The sequence below is a fragment of the Eschrichtius robustus genome, chromosome 8 (genome assembly GCF_028021215.1).
Source record: "Eschrichtius robustus isolate mEscRob2 chromosome 8, mEscRob2.pri, whole genome shotgun sequence".
NCBI lineage: Eukaryota > Metazoa > Chordata > Mammalia > Artiodactyla > Eschrichtiidae > Eschrichtius > Eschrichtius robustus.
The window spans coordinates 79916396-79934846 of NC_090831.1; the positions used below are offsets into that span (position 1 = coordinate 79916396).

General features: G+C 41.7%; 1 protein-coding gene across 1 annotated transcript in view; it reads left to right on the forward strand.

Annotated features, from left to right (window-relative positions):
• Positions 1–18451, forward strand: part of NFE2L3 (NFE2 like bZIP transcription factor 3) — a 35801-nt gene that overhangs the window by 1414 nt on the left and 15936 nt on the right. The window lies entirely within an intron of this gene.

Below are 18451 nucleotides of genomic sequence, written 5' to 3' on the forward strand. Positions count from 1 at the left end.
TTCTCTCTTGGCCCAAACCTTAGTGTTCACAATCGGTAGTAATCAACAAGAGTTCCTTGGACGTTGTTTTTTGTGGACTGCAATCTTATGCAAAATGGGAATTGGGGCCAGACTGGTTTGTTTGCTGCTCTTCAGAATTGCCCTGTTTTTGTAGGCAGTTGCCAGACGAGCTTCTCCACCCTCTCCTGGAGGGGTCATTGTGCCAAAGTGCTGGGTGATTCAGTGTTATGCAGATCTGATCCCTTCCTCTTCCTGGGGCCGGAACTAATGGCGAGGGGGTGGGTGAGAGTCTCGGTGGGCTCCTGTCTGTTCAGAACACCAGGAGGGGAAGATTCTTTCAGCTCACTCGTCCAGTCTCTCTCTACCCTGTGGGGTGGTCTCCCCTGAATCCCCTGCCCCTGCAGGAGTGGTACGCGCTGCACTGCTACCTTTCCCGATCCTGCGACATACGTGGATGGAAGCCAGTGCGGGCTGCCGGCCCAGATGGCACCCTGCCCTTATCACAGCTGAATGCCAGCCGGCCTGCAAAATGTGCAGGGAGGGAGACGAGGCTGTTCGCTCTTCAAGGACTTCCCTCCTCGGCCCAGCCTCTCCTGGTTGATACCTAGTTAGAGCGGCAAGCCTGCCTTGGGGGCAGCTCTGAGGACCTAGGCCCAGCCAGACCGTGGACACCCTTGAGCCCAGATTTCCTAGGGGAGAGGGTGAGGTTCACACCGGCCCATTCTTCTGGTGGTGCCTTCCCCAGCTGGCATGTGTGGACCTGCTGGACCGTGGTAGCTGCTGGGATGACCTGGTTTTGTTCATTCTGACGATGATCAGCTGTCGAGCACCTTACGGTTTTCACAGCCAATTCACCTTTATGGGTAACACCTTTTACATGCCCTTGTGAGGTCCACAGGCCAGGCATCCTTATATCCAATTCGTATTTAAGGAAAATAGAGGCCCAGCGAGGTTGGGGGGCTTGGCTAAACCAGCACAGTTAATGAGTGCCAGAAGTGGGTCTAGACCCTGAGCTTCCTGGCTCCCAGGCTGGCACATTAAGCATCTACGCTGTACTCAGGTTTTCTGTGCAAGCTTGCAGCTGGAATGGGGCAATGCGCCCCACTCCTGACCCCAGCACCACTGCTCTCCAATGCTGGATTGACTTTTAAAAGCAGAGTGTACCATCCATAATGCCAAAGTTACGATTTGAAACCATGACTCTGGAGAAAATGAGCTGAAAAAACAGCACTGGTGTTTGCAGTCAGCAAAGCTGCATGTTGGAACATCACATAATAATCTGCCCTCATATAGGTTACTTTAATCTCCCCAAGTCTCAGTGTCTCCATCTGTTGAGTGGGAAAGTAATGCTTACCCTCAAGGGTGTTGTGCCAGTTGAGTAGGAAAAGCACGTGGGAAGTGCCAGCCCAGTGCCTGGGATGTAATTGTTGTTCTCTTCTTTTGCTCCCATCCTCAACCCACCCTCCTTAACCTGTCCCCACTCACATTATTCCCTTTTGTCTTGTTTGTCTATATGTCTGGCTTGGTTGTTTGTTTGTTAAGGGGGTGGGGTGTGTTGGAGCCAGACTGCCTGGTTTGGGATCCCAGCTCTACCACGCATTGCTGTGTGACCTCGGGCCATTTCTTAACCAGTCTGTGCTTCATTCGCACCTGCACAATGGTGCCTACCACAGGGGGTTGTTGTGAGAATTAAACAATTCATTCCATGCAACAGGCTTAGAACTGTGCCTGTCCCGTCTTAAATGCTCAATAAATGTTAACTTCGAAGAGAGTGAGTGCTGTGCCCCATAGGAACATCATAGGTTTGTTTTGTTTTAAAATAGATAATTCTGGTGGCTTACATTTGAGTTGTAGGAGATTCCAGTTTTATAGTGTAACTTTCCATGATTTTTGTACATGTGCAAAAATATTTTGGAGTAGGGGATTTTCCAAGTATCAAAAGAAGTACTGCTTTGGTTTCACTTCTTAGTGGGGCTAATCATTAGCTGCAAACAGTATGTGGAATTCCCCAGGGTCGACAAACTTCCCTTCGTAACCACAGCCATTCACTCCCAACCCATGAAGCGCATGTTCTTCAAAGTCATGCATGGGTTAAACAATGAAATGAACAGTTGTTGCAGAGCTGTGTGTGTGAGCATATTTGAAGATGGGGTGACTGCTAAAAGCCAGCATCCGTATTTCAGAGAACTGTTGCCACTTTAAAACTGAGAGGGGTTGTGGTCATCTTGATGTGGTTTCATGCCTTGGGACAGACGGGCACCCTCTGCTGGGAGAGGGGTACAGCAGGACCTCAGATTTACTGTCCTTTGGACTTGGTTTCTTCAGGTCACAGGAAGAATCTGATACAGTCAATATTTGCTTCTAAAAGTAAAGGGAAGGGAAAGAAGGTCCTTGATTGATAAAGTAAACGTTGGTTTTTGTTTCAAAATCAAAGAGAGTCCCTGATGCCCGGGCAATTGGAGATAGATGAAATATCAAACACTTGCCAGTTTTCAGCTCACAACCATGATACAGAGATAGTCTTATATGTAATTACATCCATTGCAGTACAAGGTTTCACAGTAGACTTTATTTTACTTACTAAAATATGCAGTGAAGATGCACCTATGGTCTTCTTATTGGAAAGGATGGCATGCATCACTGCATTAGTGTCCTAGGGCTGCTGTGACAAAGTACCACAAACCAGGTGGCTTAAACAACAGAAATATATTGTCTCACAGTTCTGGGGGCAAAAAGTTGGCGATAAGGTCTCAGCAGGGTTCCTTCGCTCCTAGCTTCTGGTAGTTTGCTGGCAATCTTTGGCAACCCTTGGTTTCTACTGCATCACCCCAGTCTCTGCCTTCTGCACGTGGCATTGTCCCTGTACGCATGTCTGTAGCCAGATTTCCCTCTTTATAGGACACCAGTCATATAGGATTAGGGACCCACCCTACTCATCCTAACTAATCACGTCAGCAATGACCCAGTTTCCAAATAAGGTCACATTCTGGGGTACTGAGGGCTATGACTTCAACATATGAATTTCAAGGGACTCAATCCAATCTGTTATGCAGTCACCATCTCTCTTTCCTGGCACCTCTTAGGGTGTTCAGCTTGCTTATCAAGTATGCTCCAGTTGTTGAAAACTAAGTCAGCCGTCCTGGACACAGTTAGGCTATGCGTAGTGGCATTTGCAGAAGGACTTGGTATAAGTTCATGAGCAAATTGGGGTTTTTTGGTGGCTTGATGTGCCACAGCCCACAGGAACCTTATTCCAGACTTCTTCCAGTCAGCCCCCTTCACCTGAAGTGGTAGGTTACAGAGAGGTCATCTCTGCGGTGTATGAGTCTCCTCTTCGTTCCCCCTACTTCTCAGCTCAACTCAGAATCTGCACCGGTGAGCAGACCCAGGCAGGCTGTTCTAGTGGTCAGTGTGCCGGGCCTGGAGTTAGACCAGCTTGGGTAGCTGTAGGTCTCAGCTCACCGCTGACTCGTTATATGACCCAGAGCACAGTTCTTGACCTCCCCGTGCCTTGGCTCTCATATCTGTAAAATGGGATGGTAAGAGTACCTTCAGGAGCTGTTGTGAGGGTTAAAAGAGATCACGCAGGTTCAGCAGGGTTGGTACATGGTAAGCCCTCGATAACGTTAGCAGCTGCTGTTAATCCAGCGGGGCCTCTCTAATGCCCCTTCCCAACTTATTCCTGTGCGTTCCGTTGCCACGTGCAGGTTTCCAAAGCACGCCTTGGTCCTTACCATTTTCATCTGGGGAGCTTCCACTAGCTCCTCATTACCTACCAATTTGATATTTTGTCATTCAAGGCTCCCCGTTTGGCCAGTGTGGCTCCCCTAGCTGAGCTCATCTCCCTCTGGTCCTCCACCTGTAGCCTACTTTCCCACTATAACCTTCTCCCTTCCTTTTCCCCAGACAGCCCAGTGCTTTCCTGCCTTTTACTTTGTTGCCTTTGCCCAGAATGCCTCCTTTCATTCCTCTCAAGTCTTTTACTGTTAAATTCTGACTTCTCTCCACTATCACCTCATCTACAAGCATTTCCTGTTCTTTCCTTTGACCCTATTGCACTTTGTGACATTTCTTCTGTGGGACTTGCATCCTCTACTTTGAACCGCAGTGTCTTGAGTGTGGAAACTGGATCTTTGCTTTTAACCTGCAAATGGCGCCCAGGGACGGGGTTGGGAGCAGAGGCCAGTTCAGCGCTCCTCATCCATCCTCCACGTTGGCGCTGCAGAACTTCCAAGATGCTGTGAGCTTGAATATGTCTTGGGACCTTCAAGGCCAGAGTCCCAACCAGTAAGTAGTCATATCTGAAATCCTGATGGGCCATCTGACCACTTAATGCCAATTTGAGCGGATGGGGCAGTGGCAAGCAGACTTGCAGGTTGGCATCATAATTAATCAGGTGGTGAAACTCAGGATTGCCTAAAGTGATAGTGACCTTGTTAGTGACCTTGCCCAGAATACACAGGTCACTGTTCTTAAGCACTGAGTAAACCATACCTCCCTCCCACCCACTACAAAACTTAAAACGTAAAAACAAGCTTCTCCCATTTGTGGCAGCCTTTCGATATGAATAATTTATTCTCAAAATCTAGTTAAGGATCTGCATTAATATTCAAACACACTTCTGGAGAGTTGGAGCAGGCTGAGGCTCAGGTACATAGCTGGGTGGTTTTTGGTTGAGTTGGCAGAGTATGGGCAGTGGCTAGAAGCAAGGCACGGCCTTTTGAGATTGGGTGCACCCGGGTTCCCATCGGCATCAGCCAGCATTCTCTAGAGAACACAGCCAGTATGAGAGGTGTGTGTGTGTGTGTGTTTTAAGAGACTTATTTCAAGGAATTGGCTAGCATGTTTGTGGAGGCTGGGCACATCCAGACTCTAGGGCAGCTGGAAACCACCAGCAGGAGCTAATGCTGCAGGCTTGAGGCAGAATTTCTTCCTCAGGGAAACCTCACTTTTGCCCTTAAAGGCTTTCTTTCAACTGATTGGATGAGATAAGGCCCACTCAGATTACCGAAGTTAATCTCTTCTACTGAAGGTCACCTGGTGGGTTAGCCACAGCAGTTAGCCACATCTACAAAATACCTTCACAGCAACGCCTAGGTTAATGTTTGATTGACTTCTAGGTACGATAGCCTGGCCACGCTGACACCTAAAACTAGTCGTCACCCCATCCCAGCTCCGTCTCTTCCTGGGCAACCTCCATGAGCCGTGGTATCCAAATTGTAAAAGGAGAATATTAACCTCTTTCTGGGAGAGTTTGAGGATTAAATAATGCTGTATGTTAAAGGACTAGGACCATTCCTGGCATGTTAATAAATATTCAACCGATGATTTGCTCTCAGTGCCCCTGGGCTGGGGGTTGAATCCCCAGGAAAGTCCTGTCTTCCAGAGGACATAACAGAAGACTGCTAGGTCATGAAGTAGGCCTTGGGCGTGTTGGGGAGGCAGAAGCCTGAAGGCTCATCTGAAGGAAGAGCTTCTCAGCCTTTCTTTAGAGCTGAGTTTCTCATCCCAGTGACTGTATCAGTTACCTCGTTGCTTGTTACAATGTAGATTTCAGGGCCCACCCCAGACTGGCTGAATCAGAGCCTCTCAGCTGGGGCCTGGGATGGGTTCTGCAGTTTAGAAGACCTCCAGGTGATTCAAGCTTGACCTCAGCCATGGTGTTCCTCCCCCAGGGCCTTTGACTACCCAGCAACGTGTGAATGGAGGGGGTGCCTGGCTGAAAACTGCCTTTCTATGAATTGAAGGCCCAGAAGAGCTCATGGACTGGGCCAGAGTTACCTGCTTGGGCAGCAGGACCTGGGCTAGTGCCCTGGTTTGCCAGCTGTTTTTTTTTTAATTGTTTTCTTAACATCTTTATTGGAGTATAATTGCTGTACAGTGTTGTGTTAGTTTCTGCTGTACAACAAAGTAAATCAGCTGTACGTATACATATATCCCCATATCCCCTCCCTCTTGCGTCTCCCTCCCACCCTCCCTATGCCACCCCTCTAGGTGGTCGCAAAGCACTGAGCTGATCTCCCTATGCCATGCAGCTGCTTCCCACTAACTATCTATTTTACATTTGGTAGTGTATATATGTCCATGCCACTCTCTCACCTCGTCCCATCTTACCCTTCCCCATCCCTGTGTCCTCAAGTCCATTCTCTGCATCTGCGTCTTTATTCCTGTCCTGCCCCTAGGTTCTTCAGAACCTTTTTTTTTAGATTCCATATATATGTGTTAGCATACAGTATTTGTTTTTCTCTTTCTAACTTATTTCACTCTGTATGACAGACTCTAGGTCCATCCACCTCACTACAAATAACTCAATTTCGTTTCTTTTTATGGCTGAGTAATATTCCATTGTATATATGTGCCACATCTTCTTTATCCATTCATCTGTCGATGGACACTTAGGTTGCTTCCATGTCCTGGCTATTGTAAATAGTGCTGCAATGAACATTGTGGTACATGACTCTTTTTGAATTATGGCTTTCTCAGGGTATATGCCCAGATCTGGGATTTCTGGGTCATATGGTAGTTCTATTTTTAGTTTTTTAAGGAACCTCCATACTGTTCTCCATAGTGGCTGTATCAGTTTACATTCCCACCAACAGTGCAAGAGGGTTCCCTTTTCTCCACACCCTCTCCAGCATTTATTGTTTCTAGATTTTTTGATGATGGCCATTCTGACCGGTGTGAGATGATATCTCATTGTAGTTTTGATTTGCATTTCTCTAATGATTAATGATGTTGAGCATTCTTTCATGTGTTTGTTGGCAATGTGTATATCTTCTTTGGAGAAATGTCTGTTTAGGTCTTCCGCCCATTTTTGGATTGGGTTGTTTGTTTTTTTGATATTGAGCTGCATGAGCTGCTTGTAAATTTTGGAGATTAATCCTTTGTCAGTTGCTTCATTTGCAAATATTTTCTCCCATTCTGAGGGTTGTCTTTTGGTCTTGTTTATGTTTTCCTTTGCTGTGCAAAAGCTTTTAAGTTTCATTAGGTTCCATTTGTTTATTTTTGTTTTTATTTCAATTTCTCTCAGAGGTGAGTCAAAAGGGATCTTGATGTGATTTATGTCATAGAGTGTTCTGCCTATGTTTTCCTCTAAGAGTTTGATAGTGTCTGCCCTTACATTTAGGTCTTTAATCCATTTTGAGTTTATTTTTGTGCATGGTGTTAGGGAGTGTTCTAATTTCATACTTTTACATGTACCTGTCCAGTTTTCCCAGCACCACTTATTGAAGAGGCTGTCTTTTCTCCACTGTATATTCTTACCTCCTTTATCAAAGATAAGGTGACCAGATCAAGCCTCTTAGATACCCTCAACCACCAAAGGGCAGACAGCAGAAGCAAGAAAAACTACAATCCTGCCGCCTGTGGAACAAAAACCACATTCACAGAAAGAGAGACAAGATGAAAAGGCAGAGGGCTATATACCAGATGAAGGAACAAGAAAAAACCCCAGAAAAACAACTAAATGAAGTGGAGATAGGCAAGCTTCCAGAAGAAGAATTCAGAATAATGATAGTGAAGATGATCCAGGACCTCGGAATAAGAATGGAGGCAAAGATCGAGAAGATGCAAGAAATGTTTAACAAAGATCTAGAAGAATTAAAGAACAAACAGAGATGACCAATACAATAACTGAAAAGAAAACTCCACTAGAAGGAATCAATAGCAGAATAACTGAGGCAGAAGAACGGATAAGTGACCTGGAAGACAGAAGGGTGGAATTCACTGCTGCAGAACAGAATAAAGAAAAAAGAATAAAAAGAAATGAAGACAGCCTAAGAGACCTCTGGGACAACATTAAACGCAACAACATTCGCATTATAGGGGTCCCAGAAGGAGAAGAGAGAGAGAAAGGACCAGAGAAAATATTTGAAGAGATTATAGTCGAAAACTTCCCTAACATGGGAAAGGAAATAGCCACCCAAGTCCAGGAAGCACAGAGAGTCCCATACAGGATAAACCCAAGGAGAAACACACCGAGACACATAGTAATCAAATTGGCAAAAATTAAAGACAAAGAAAAATTATTGAAAGCAGCAAGGGAATAACGACAAATAACATACAAGGGAACTCCCATAAGGTTAACAGCTGTTTTCTCAGCTGAAACTCTACAAGCCAGAAGGGAGTGGCAGGATATACTTAAAGTGATGAAAGGGAAGAACCTACAACCAAGATTACTCTACCCAGCAAGGATCTCATTTAGATTTGATGGAGAAATCAAAAGCTTTACAGACAAACAGAAGCTAAGAGAATTCAGCACCAGCAAACCAGCTCTACAACAAATGCTAAAGGAACTTCTCTAAGTGGGAAACACAAGAGAAGAAAAGGACCTACAAAACCAAACCCAAAACAATTAAGAAAATGGTCATAGGAACATACATATCGATAATTACCTTAAACGTGAATGGATTAAATGCTCCAACCAAAAGACACAGGCTTGCTGAATGGATACAAAAACAAGACCCATATATATGCTGTCTACAAGAGACCCACTTTAGACCTAGGGACACATACAGACTGAAAGTGAGGGGATAGAAAAAGATATTCCATGCAAATGTATATCAAAAGAAAGCTGGAGTAGCTATACTCATATCAGATAAAATAGACTTTAAAATAAAGAATGTTACAAGAGACAAGGAAGGGCACTACATAATGATCAAGGGATCAATCCAAGAAGATGATACAACAATTATAAATATATATGCACCCAACATAGGAGTACCTCAATACAGAAGGCAACTGCTAACAGCTATAAAAGAGGAAATTGACAGTAACACAATAATAGTGGGGAACTTTAACACCTCACTTACACGAATGGGCAGATCATCCAAAATGAAAATAAATAAGGAAACAGACGCTTTAAATGACACAATAGACCAGATAGATTTAATTGATATTTACAGGACATTCCATCCAAAAACAGTAGATTACACTTTCTTCTCAAGTGCGCACGGAACATTCTCCAGGATAGATCACATCTTGGGTCACACATCAAGCCTCAGTAAATTTAAGAAAATTGAGATCATATCAAGCATCTTTTCTGACCACAACGCTATGAGATTAGAAATGAATTACAGGGGAAAAAACGTAAAAACCACAAACACATGGAGGCTAAACAATATGTTACTAAATAACCAAGAGATCATTGAAGAAATCAAAGAGGAAATAAAAAAATACCTAGAGACAAATGACAATGAAAACACGACGATCCAAAACCTATGGGATGCAGCAAGAGCAGTTCTAAGAGGGAAGTTTATAGCTATACAAGCCTACCTAAAGGAACAAGAAAAATCTCAAATAAACAATCTAACCTTACACCTAAAGAAACTAGAGAAAGAAGAACAAACAAAACCCAAAGTTAGCAGAAGGAAAGAAATCATAAAGATCAGAGCGGAAATAAATGAAATAGAAACAAAGAAAACGATAGCAAAGATCAGTAAAACTAAAAGCTGGTTCTTTGAGAAGATAAACAAAATTGATAAGCCATTAGCCAGACTCATCAAGCAAAAGAGGGAGAGGACTCAAATCAATAAAATCAGAAACAAAAACGGAGAAGTTACAACAGACACTGCAGAAATACAAAGCATCCTGAAAGACTACTACAAGCAACTCTATGCCAATAAAACGGACAACCTGGAAGAAATGGACAAATTCTTAGAAAGGTATAACCTTCCAAGCCTGAACCAGGAAGCAACAGAAAATATGAACAGACTAATCACAAGTAATGAAATTGAAACTGTGATTAAAAATCTTCCAACAAACAAAAGTCCAGGACCAGATAGCTTCACAGGTGAATTCTATCAAACATTTAGAGAAGAGCTAACAACCATCCTTCTCAAACTCTTCCAAAAAATTGCAGAGGAAGGAACACTCCCAAACTCATTCTATGAGGCCACCATCACCCTGATACCAAAACCAGACAAAGATACTATAAAAAAAAGAAAATTACAGACCAATATCACTGATGAATATAGATGCAGAAATCCTCAACAAAATACTAGCAAACAGAATCCAGCAACACATTAAAAGGATCATACACCACGATCAAGTGGGATTTATCCCAGGGATGCAAGGATTCTTCAATATATGCAAATCAATCAATGTGATACACCATATTAACAAATTGAAGAATAAAAACCATATGATCATCTCAATAGATGCAGAAAAAGCTTTTGACAAAATTCAACACCCATTTATGATAAAAACTCTCCAGAAAGTGGACATAGAGGGAACCTACCTCAACATAATAAAGGCCATATACCACAAACCCACAGCAAACATCATTCTCAATGGTGAAAAACTGGAACCATTTCCTCTAAGATCAGGAACAAGACAAGGTTGCCCACTCTCACCACTATTATTCAACATAGTTTTGGAAGTTTTAGCCACAGAAATCAGAGAAGAAAAAGAAGTAAAAGGAATCCAAATTGGAAAAGAAGAAGTAAAACTGTCACTGTTTGCAGATGACATGATACTATACATACAGAATCCTAAAGATGCTACCAGAAAACTACTAGAGCTAATCAATGAATTTGGTAAAGTTGCAGGATGCAAAATTAATGCACAGAAATCTCTGGCATTCCTATACACTAATGATGAAAAATCTGAAACTGAAATTAAGGAAACACTCCCATTTACCATTGCAACAAAAAGAATAAAATATCTAGGAATAAACCTACCTAAGGAGACAAAAGACCTGTATGCAGAAAATTATAAGACACTGATGAAAGAAATTAAAGATGTTACCAACAGATGGAGAGATATACCATGTTCTTGGATTGGAAGAATCAATATTGTGAAAATGACTATACTACCCAAAGCAATCTACAAATTCAATACAATCCCTATCAAATTACCAATGGCATTTTTTAAGGAACTAGAACAAATCATCTTAAAATTTGTATGGAGACACAAAAGACCCCAAATAACCAAAGCAGTCTTGAGGGAAGAAAACGGGGCTGGAGGAATCAGACTCCCTGACTTCAGACTATACTACAAAGCTACAGTAATCAAGACAGTATGGTACTGGCACAAAAACAGAAATATAGATCAATGGAACAAGATAGAAAGCCCAGAGATAAACCCACGCACCTATGGTCAACTAATCTATGACAAAGGAGGCAAAGATTTACAATGGAGAAAAGACAGTCTCTTCAATAAGTGGTGCTGGGAAAACTGGACAGCTACATGTAAAAGTATGAAATTAGAATACTCCCTAACACCATACACAAAAATAAACTCAAAATGGATTAGAGACCTAAATGTAAGACCGGACGCTATAAAACTCTTAGAGGAAAACATAGGAAGAACACTCTTTGACATAAATCACAGCAAGATCTTTTTTGATCCACCTCCTAGAGTAATGGAAATAAAACCAAAAATAAACAAATGGGACCTAATGAAACTTCAAAGCTTTTGCACAACAAAGGAAACCATAAACAAGACAAAAAGACAGCCCTCAGAATGGGAGAAAATATTTGCAAACGAATCAACGGACAAAGGATTAATCTCCAAAGTATATAAACAGCTCATTCAGCTCAATATTAAAGAAACAAACAACCCAATCCAAAAATGGGCAGAAGATCTAAATAGACATTTCTCCAAAGGAGACATACAGATGGCCAAGAAGCACATGAAAAGATGCTCAACATCACTAATTATTAGAGAAATGCAAATCAAAACTACAAAGAGGTATCACCTCACACCAGTTAGAATGGGCATCATCAGAAAATCTACAAACAAGAAATGCTGGAGAGGGTGTGGAGAAAAGGGAACCCTCTTGCACTGTTGGTGGGAATGTAAATTGATACAGCCACTATGGAGAACAGTATGGAGGTTCCTTAACTAAAAATAGAATTAGCATATGATCCAGCAATCCCACTACTGGGCATATACCCATAGAAAACCGTAATTCAAAAAGACACATGCACCCCAATGTTCATTGCAGTACTATTTACAATAGCCAGGTCATGGAAGCAACCTAAATGCCCATCAACAGACGAATGGATAAAGAAGATGTGGTACATATATACAATGGACTATTACTCAGCCATAAAAAGAAACGAAATTGAGTCATTTGTTGAGTCGTGGATGGATCTAGAGACTGTCATACAGAGTGAGGTAAGTCAGAAAGAGAAAAACAAATATCGTATATTAACGCATGTATGTGGAACCTAGAGAAACGGTACAGATGAACCGGTTTGCAGGGCAGAAGTTGAGACACAGATGTAGAGAACAAACGTATGGACAGCAAGGAGGGAAAACCGCGGTGCAGTGAGGATGGTGGTGTGCTGAATTGGGCGATTGGGATTGACATGTATACACTGATGTGTATAAAATTGATGACTGATTAAAAATAAATAAATAAAATAAAAAAAGTAAAAAGTTTAATAAAAGAAAAAAAAACGGACAGACAGAACCCTAGGACAAATGGTAAAAGAAAAGCAGCTATACAGGCAGAATCACACAAAGAAGCAGACACATACAAAAAAAAAACGAGAAAAAAAAAGATAAGGTGACCATATGTGCGTGGGTTTATCTCTGGGTGTTCTATCCTGTTCCATTGATCTATATTTCTCTTTTTGTGCCAGTACCATACTGTCTTGATTACTGTAGCTTTGTAGTATAGTCTGAAGTCAGGGAGCCTAATTCCTCCAGCTCCATTTTTCATTCTCAAGATTGCTTTGGCTATTCGGGGTCTTTTGTGTTTCCATACAAATTGTGAAACTTTTTGTTCTAGTTCTGTGAAAAATGCCAGTGGTAGTTTGATAGGGATTGCATTAAATCTGTAGATTGCTTTGGGTAGTAGAGTCATTTTCACAATGTTGATTCTTCCAATCCAAGTACATGGTATATCTCTCCATCTATTTGTATCATCTTTAATTTCTTTCATCAGTGTCTTATAATTTTCTGCATACAGGTCTTTTGTCTCCTTAGGTAGGTTTATTCCTAGATATTTTATTCTTTTTGTTGCAGTGGTAAATGGGAATGTTTCCTTAATTTCACTTTCAGATTTTTCATCATTAGTGTATAGGAATGCCAGAGATTTCTGTGCATTAATTTTGTATCCTACTACTCTACCAATTTCATTGATTGGCTCTTTTAGTTTTCTGGTAGCATCTTTAGGATTCTGTATGTATAGTATCATGTCATCTGCAAACAGTGACAGTTTTACTTCTTCTTTTCCGATTTGGATTCCTTTTACTTCTTTTTCTTCTCTGATTTCTGTGGCTAAAACTTCCAAAACTATGTTGAATAATAGTGGTGAGAGTGGGCAACCTTGTCTTGTTCCTGATCTTAGAGGAAATGGTTTCAGTTTTTCACCACTGAGAATGATGTTTGCTGTGGGTTTGTGGTATATGGCCTTTATTATGTTGAGGTAGGTTCCCTCTATGTCCACTTTCTGGAGAGTTTTTATCATAAATGGGTGTTGAATTTTGTCAAAAGGTTTTTCTGCGTCTATTGAGATTATCATATGGCTTTTATCCTTTAGTTTATTAATATGGTGTATCACATTGATTGATTTGCAAATATTGAAGAATCCTTGCATTCCTAGGATAAATCCCACTTGATCATGGTGTATGATCCTTTTCATGTGCTGTTGGATTTTGTTTGCTAGTATTTTGTTGAGGATTTTTGCATCTATGTTCATCAGAGATATTGGCCTGTAGTTTTCTTTTTTTGTGACATCTTTGTCTGGTTTTGGTGTCAGGGTGATGGTGGCCTCGTAGAATGAGTTTGGGAGTGTTCCTCCCTGTGCTGTATTTTGGAAGAGTTTTAGAAGGTCAGGTGTTAGCTCTTCTCTAAATGTTTGATAGTATTCGCCTGTGAAGCCATCTGGTCCTGAGCTTTTGTTTGTTGGAATATTTTTAATCACAGTTTCAATTTCAGTGCTTGTGATTGGTCTGTTTATATTTTCTATTTCTTCCTGGTTCAGTCACAGAAGATTGTCTTTTCTAAGAATTTGTCCATTTCTTCCAGGTTGTCCATTTTATTGGCAATAGTTGCTTGTAGTAATCTCTCATCATCCTTTGTATTTCTGCAGTGTCAGTTGTTACTTTTTTTTCATTTCTAATTCTCTTGATTTGAGTCTTCTCCATTTTTTTCTTGATGAGTCTGGCTAATGGTTTATCAGTTTTGTTTATCTTCTCAAAGAACAGCTTTTAGTTTTATTGATCTTTGCTATTGTTTCTTACATTTCTTTTTCATTTATTTCTGATCTGATCTTTATGATTTCTTTCCTTCAGCTAACTTTGGGGATTTTTTTGTTCTTTCTCTAATTGCTTTAGGTGTACGGTTACGTTGCTTATTTGAGATTTTTCTTGTTTCTTGAGGTAGGATTGTATTGCTTTAAACTTCCCTCTTAGAACTGCGATTGCTGCATCCCATAGGTTTTGGGTCGTCATGTTTTCATTGTTATTTGTTTCTAGGTATGTTTTGATTTCTTCTTTGATTTCTTTAGTGATCTCTTGGTTATTTAGTAGCGTATTGTTTAGCCTCCATGTGTTTGTATTTTTTTACAGTTTTTTTCCTGTAATTGATATCTAGTCTCATAGCTTTGTGGTAGGAAAAGATGCTTGATACAATTTCAATTTTCTTAAATTTACCAAGGCTTGATTTGTGACCCAAGATATGGTCTATCCTGGAGAATGTTCCATGAGCACTTGAGAAGAAAGTGTATCCTGTTGTTTTTGGATGGAATGTCCTATAAATATCAATTAAGTCCATCTTGTTTAATGTATCATTTAAAGCTTGTGTTTCCTTATTTATTTTCATTTTGGATGATCTGTCCATTGGTGAAAGTGGGGTGTTAAAGTCCCCTGCTATAATTGTGTTACTGTCGATTTCCCCTTTTATGGCTGTTAGCATTTGCCTTATGTATTGAGGTGCTCCTATGTTGGGTGCATAAATATTAACAATTGTCATATCTTCTTCTTGGATTGATCCCTTGATCATTATGTAGTGTCCTTCTTTGTCTCTTGTAATAGTCTTTATTTTAAAGTCTATTTTGTCTGATATGAGAATTGCTACTCCAGCTATCTTGTGATTTCCATTTGCATGGAATATCTTTTTCCATCCCCTCACTTTCAGTCTGTACGTGTCCCTTGGTTTGAAGTGGGTCTCTTGTAGACAGCATATGTACGGGTCTTGTTTTTGTATCCATTCAGCCAGTCTGTGTTTTTTGGTTGGAGCATGTAATCCATTTACATTTAAGGCAGTTATCGATATGTATGTTCCTGTGACCATTTTCTTAATTGTTTTGGGTTTGTTGTTGTAAGTCTTTTCCTTCTCTTGTGTCTCCTGCCTAGAGAAGTTCCTTAGCATTTGTTGTAAAGCTGATTTGTTGGTGCTGAATTCTCTTAACTTTTGCTTGTCTGTAAAGGTTTTAATTTCTCTGTGGAATCTGAATGAGATCCTTGCTGGGTAGAGTAATCTTGGTTGTAGGTTTTTCCCTTTCATCACTTTAGATATGTCCTGCCACTCCCTTCTGGCTTACAGAGATTCTGCTGAAAAATCAGCTGTTAACCTTATGGGGATTCCCTTTTATGTTATTTGTTGCTTTTCTCTTGCTGATTTCAATATTTTTTCTTTGTATTTAATTTTTGATAGTTTGATTACTATGTGTGTTGGCATGTTTCTCCTTGGATTTATCCTGTATGGGACTCTCTGTGCTTCGTGGACTTGATTGACTATTTCTGTTTCCATGTTAGGGAAGTTTTCAACTATAATCTCTTCAAATATTTTCTCAGACCCTTTCTTTTTCTCTTCTTCTTCTGGGACCCCTATAATTCGAATGTTGGTGTGTTTAATGTTGTCCCAGATGTCTCTGAGACTGTCCTCAATTCTTTCCATTCTTTTTTCTTTATTCTGCTCTCTGGCAGTTATTTCCACCATTTTATCTTCCAGCTCACTTATCCGTTCTTCTGCCTCAGTTATTCTGTTATTGATTCCTTCTAGAGTATTTTTAATTTCAGTAATTCTGTTGTTCATCACTGTTCGTTTGCTCTTTAGTTCTTCTAGATCCTTGTTAAATGTTTCTTGTATTTTCTCCATTCTGTTTCCGAGATTTTGGGTCATCTTTACTATCATTACTCTGAATTCTTTTTTAGGTAGGTTGCCTATTTTGTCTTCATTTATTTGGTCTTATAGGTTTTTACCTTGCTTTTTCATCTGTGACAAATTTTTTTGTCATTTCTTTTTTGTTTGTTTTTTTGATGGTGGTGCTGTATTCCTGTCTTACTGTTTGTTTGGCCTGAGACGTCCAGCACTGGAGTTTGTAGGCAGTTGGACAGATCTGGGTCTTGGTGCTGAGATGAGGACCTCCGGGAGGCCTCACTCCGACTGATATTCCCTGAGGTCTGAGGTTGTCTGTTAGTCCAGCAGTTTGGACTCGGAGCTCCCACCACAGGAGCTCGGGCCCGACCTCCGGCCTGGGAACCAAGATACCTCATGCGCACAGTCCAGCAGCAGCTCCAGCCTCCTCGCTCAGTCTCTCACTGCGGGACGCCAGCTGTTGTTTTAAAGTTAAAGCCAGATCTCTCTAGTTCCTTGCTGGGGGTGGGGAACTAGCTTGCCCCTAAAACTAATAATGAATGCAGAACTAACTTGCAAATAAGTGCAGTTTAAAATTAACTCGTGCTTAAATTCTAGAACAGGCAATGCTAAGGTAAAAATATGAGAACAGCAGAGAACTTTCTGGGGAGGTAGAAATGTTCTACCTCACAGTTGAGGTGGGAGTTAAATGGGTGCCTGCATTTGTCAGAATGGTACAGCTAAAGTTTATGCATTTCTGGCTGGTGTAAATCCTACCTAAAAACTGAAAGAATAATTGAGTGATGGGGAGGGGGTGGCAGTATTAGGGATATAAAAATGGCAAGTAATTGTTGCAACTGGGTGTGATGGGTACCTGGAGGGCTTACTGTATTCGGCTTTCTGTTTACTTTATGTGCTTGAAATTTTCCATTATAAAGAAAATACAAAAACATCATGCATTTTGAAAGCCAGTTGGCCTGTCCCCCGTGCTGGAGTAACCTAGCATTAAATGAATCATAAATGAATGTCTGTTGCTCCCCTGCCCCACCCTCTCCCGGTCCCTCAGCCTGCACCAGGCATGACTTGCAGGAGAAGCAGCTCCTTTTAAAATCAAAGCCTGCAGGTTGGCGTTCATGCCCTTGTATCCTAGGTGTTGAGGCTCCTGTTTAGAAACACTGGTTATTTTCATGCCCAGCTTCTCCTGATGGGCAGTCGCATTGCATGGCTGTCTCGGCCACGTGGAGGATGCCCGCCAGTGTTCTAGCTGCCTCCCTGTCTTCTCCAGGGGCCTTCAGAAGTGAGTTCAGTCTATATCACATGTTATGGTGGAAAGTTTCCAACACATATAACAAGGGAAGAGAATGGAGACTGGATAATGGAGTCCCGTCCCTGTCACCAGCTTAACAGTCACCAGTGCAGGGCCCGTCTTAGCTCATCTGTCACACCCCCTGCCCCTCCCCCCATTATTTTGAAACATGTCCCAGACATCATTTCTTGTGATTCTTGTACCAGCTCTTTGCAGGCATTTAGACAAGAGAAGAGAAAAGCCTGGTTTTGTTCCTCTCTCACTCTTCCCACAACCTTCACCAACTCCCAAAATCTTCTATAAATATTTTAGTATATATCCCTAAAATATAAGGACTCTTCTAAACATCACCACAATGCCATTACCACATCTAAAAAAGACAACAAAAATTTGTTATCACCAAATATCCAGTCGGTATTCAACCGCAATTATCTCATGATAAGTTTTTTCTCAGTTGGTTTGTTGGACTCGCAATCCAAATAAGATCAGCGCCTTGCACTGTAGCTAGCTGTTCTGCCTGATAAGGTGCTATTCAGACAGAGAGGAACTTGTTTTATTTGGGAGGCGTGAGCTCTTCCCACCTCTGCTGTTCTCAGCTGTGTGAAGCAAGTGGGAGCCAGCGTGGGTGATTGTGCAGTCAGCGTCCCTGCCGAAGGCACGCTTCACCCCAGTGGCTCAAATGAAGAGTCTTCAGTGAATGACTTCTCACAGGAGCGGACCGGGATGTTGGGACACCCAGTGACTACCGGAGCCCGGCATAGGGGGAGAAATGCCCGGGCTTCTCCTCCCTCTCCCCAGCCCCCTCCAGTGTCCTGCTGCAGCCTCCCACTGGTGAAACTTGCTGGGAGCCCCAGAGTTTGCAGGGGTCAGTTTCTGGGGTACATGCGGGGACCTGGAGGGGCAAACAAGAATCAGTGCAGTGTCCAAGAGCTGGCTATCAAGTAAAAACACCTGCAGCCAAACCCTGGTCCTGTCACTTACTAGCTCTGTGACTTAAAGCAAGTTGCTTAACCTCTCTGTACCTCAGTTTCCTCCTTTGAAAGAGGAGATAACAACAGTACCTACCTTACAGGGATGCCAAGCAATTTAAGTGAGATCATGTATGTGTTGCCT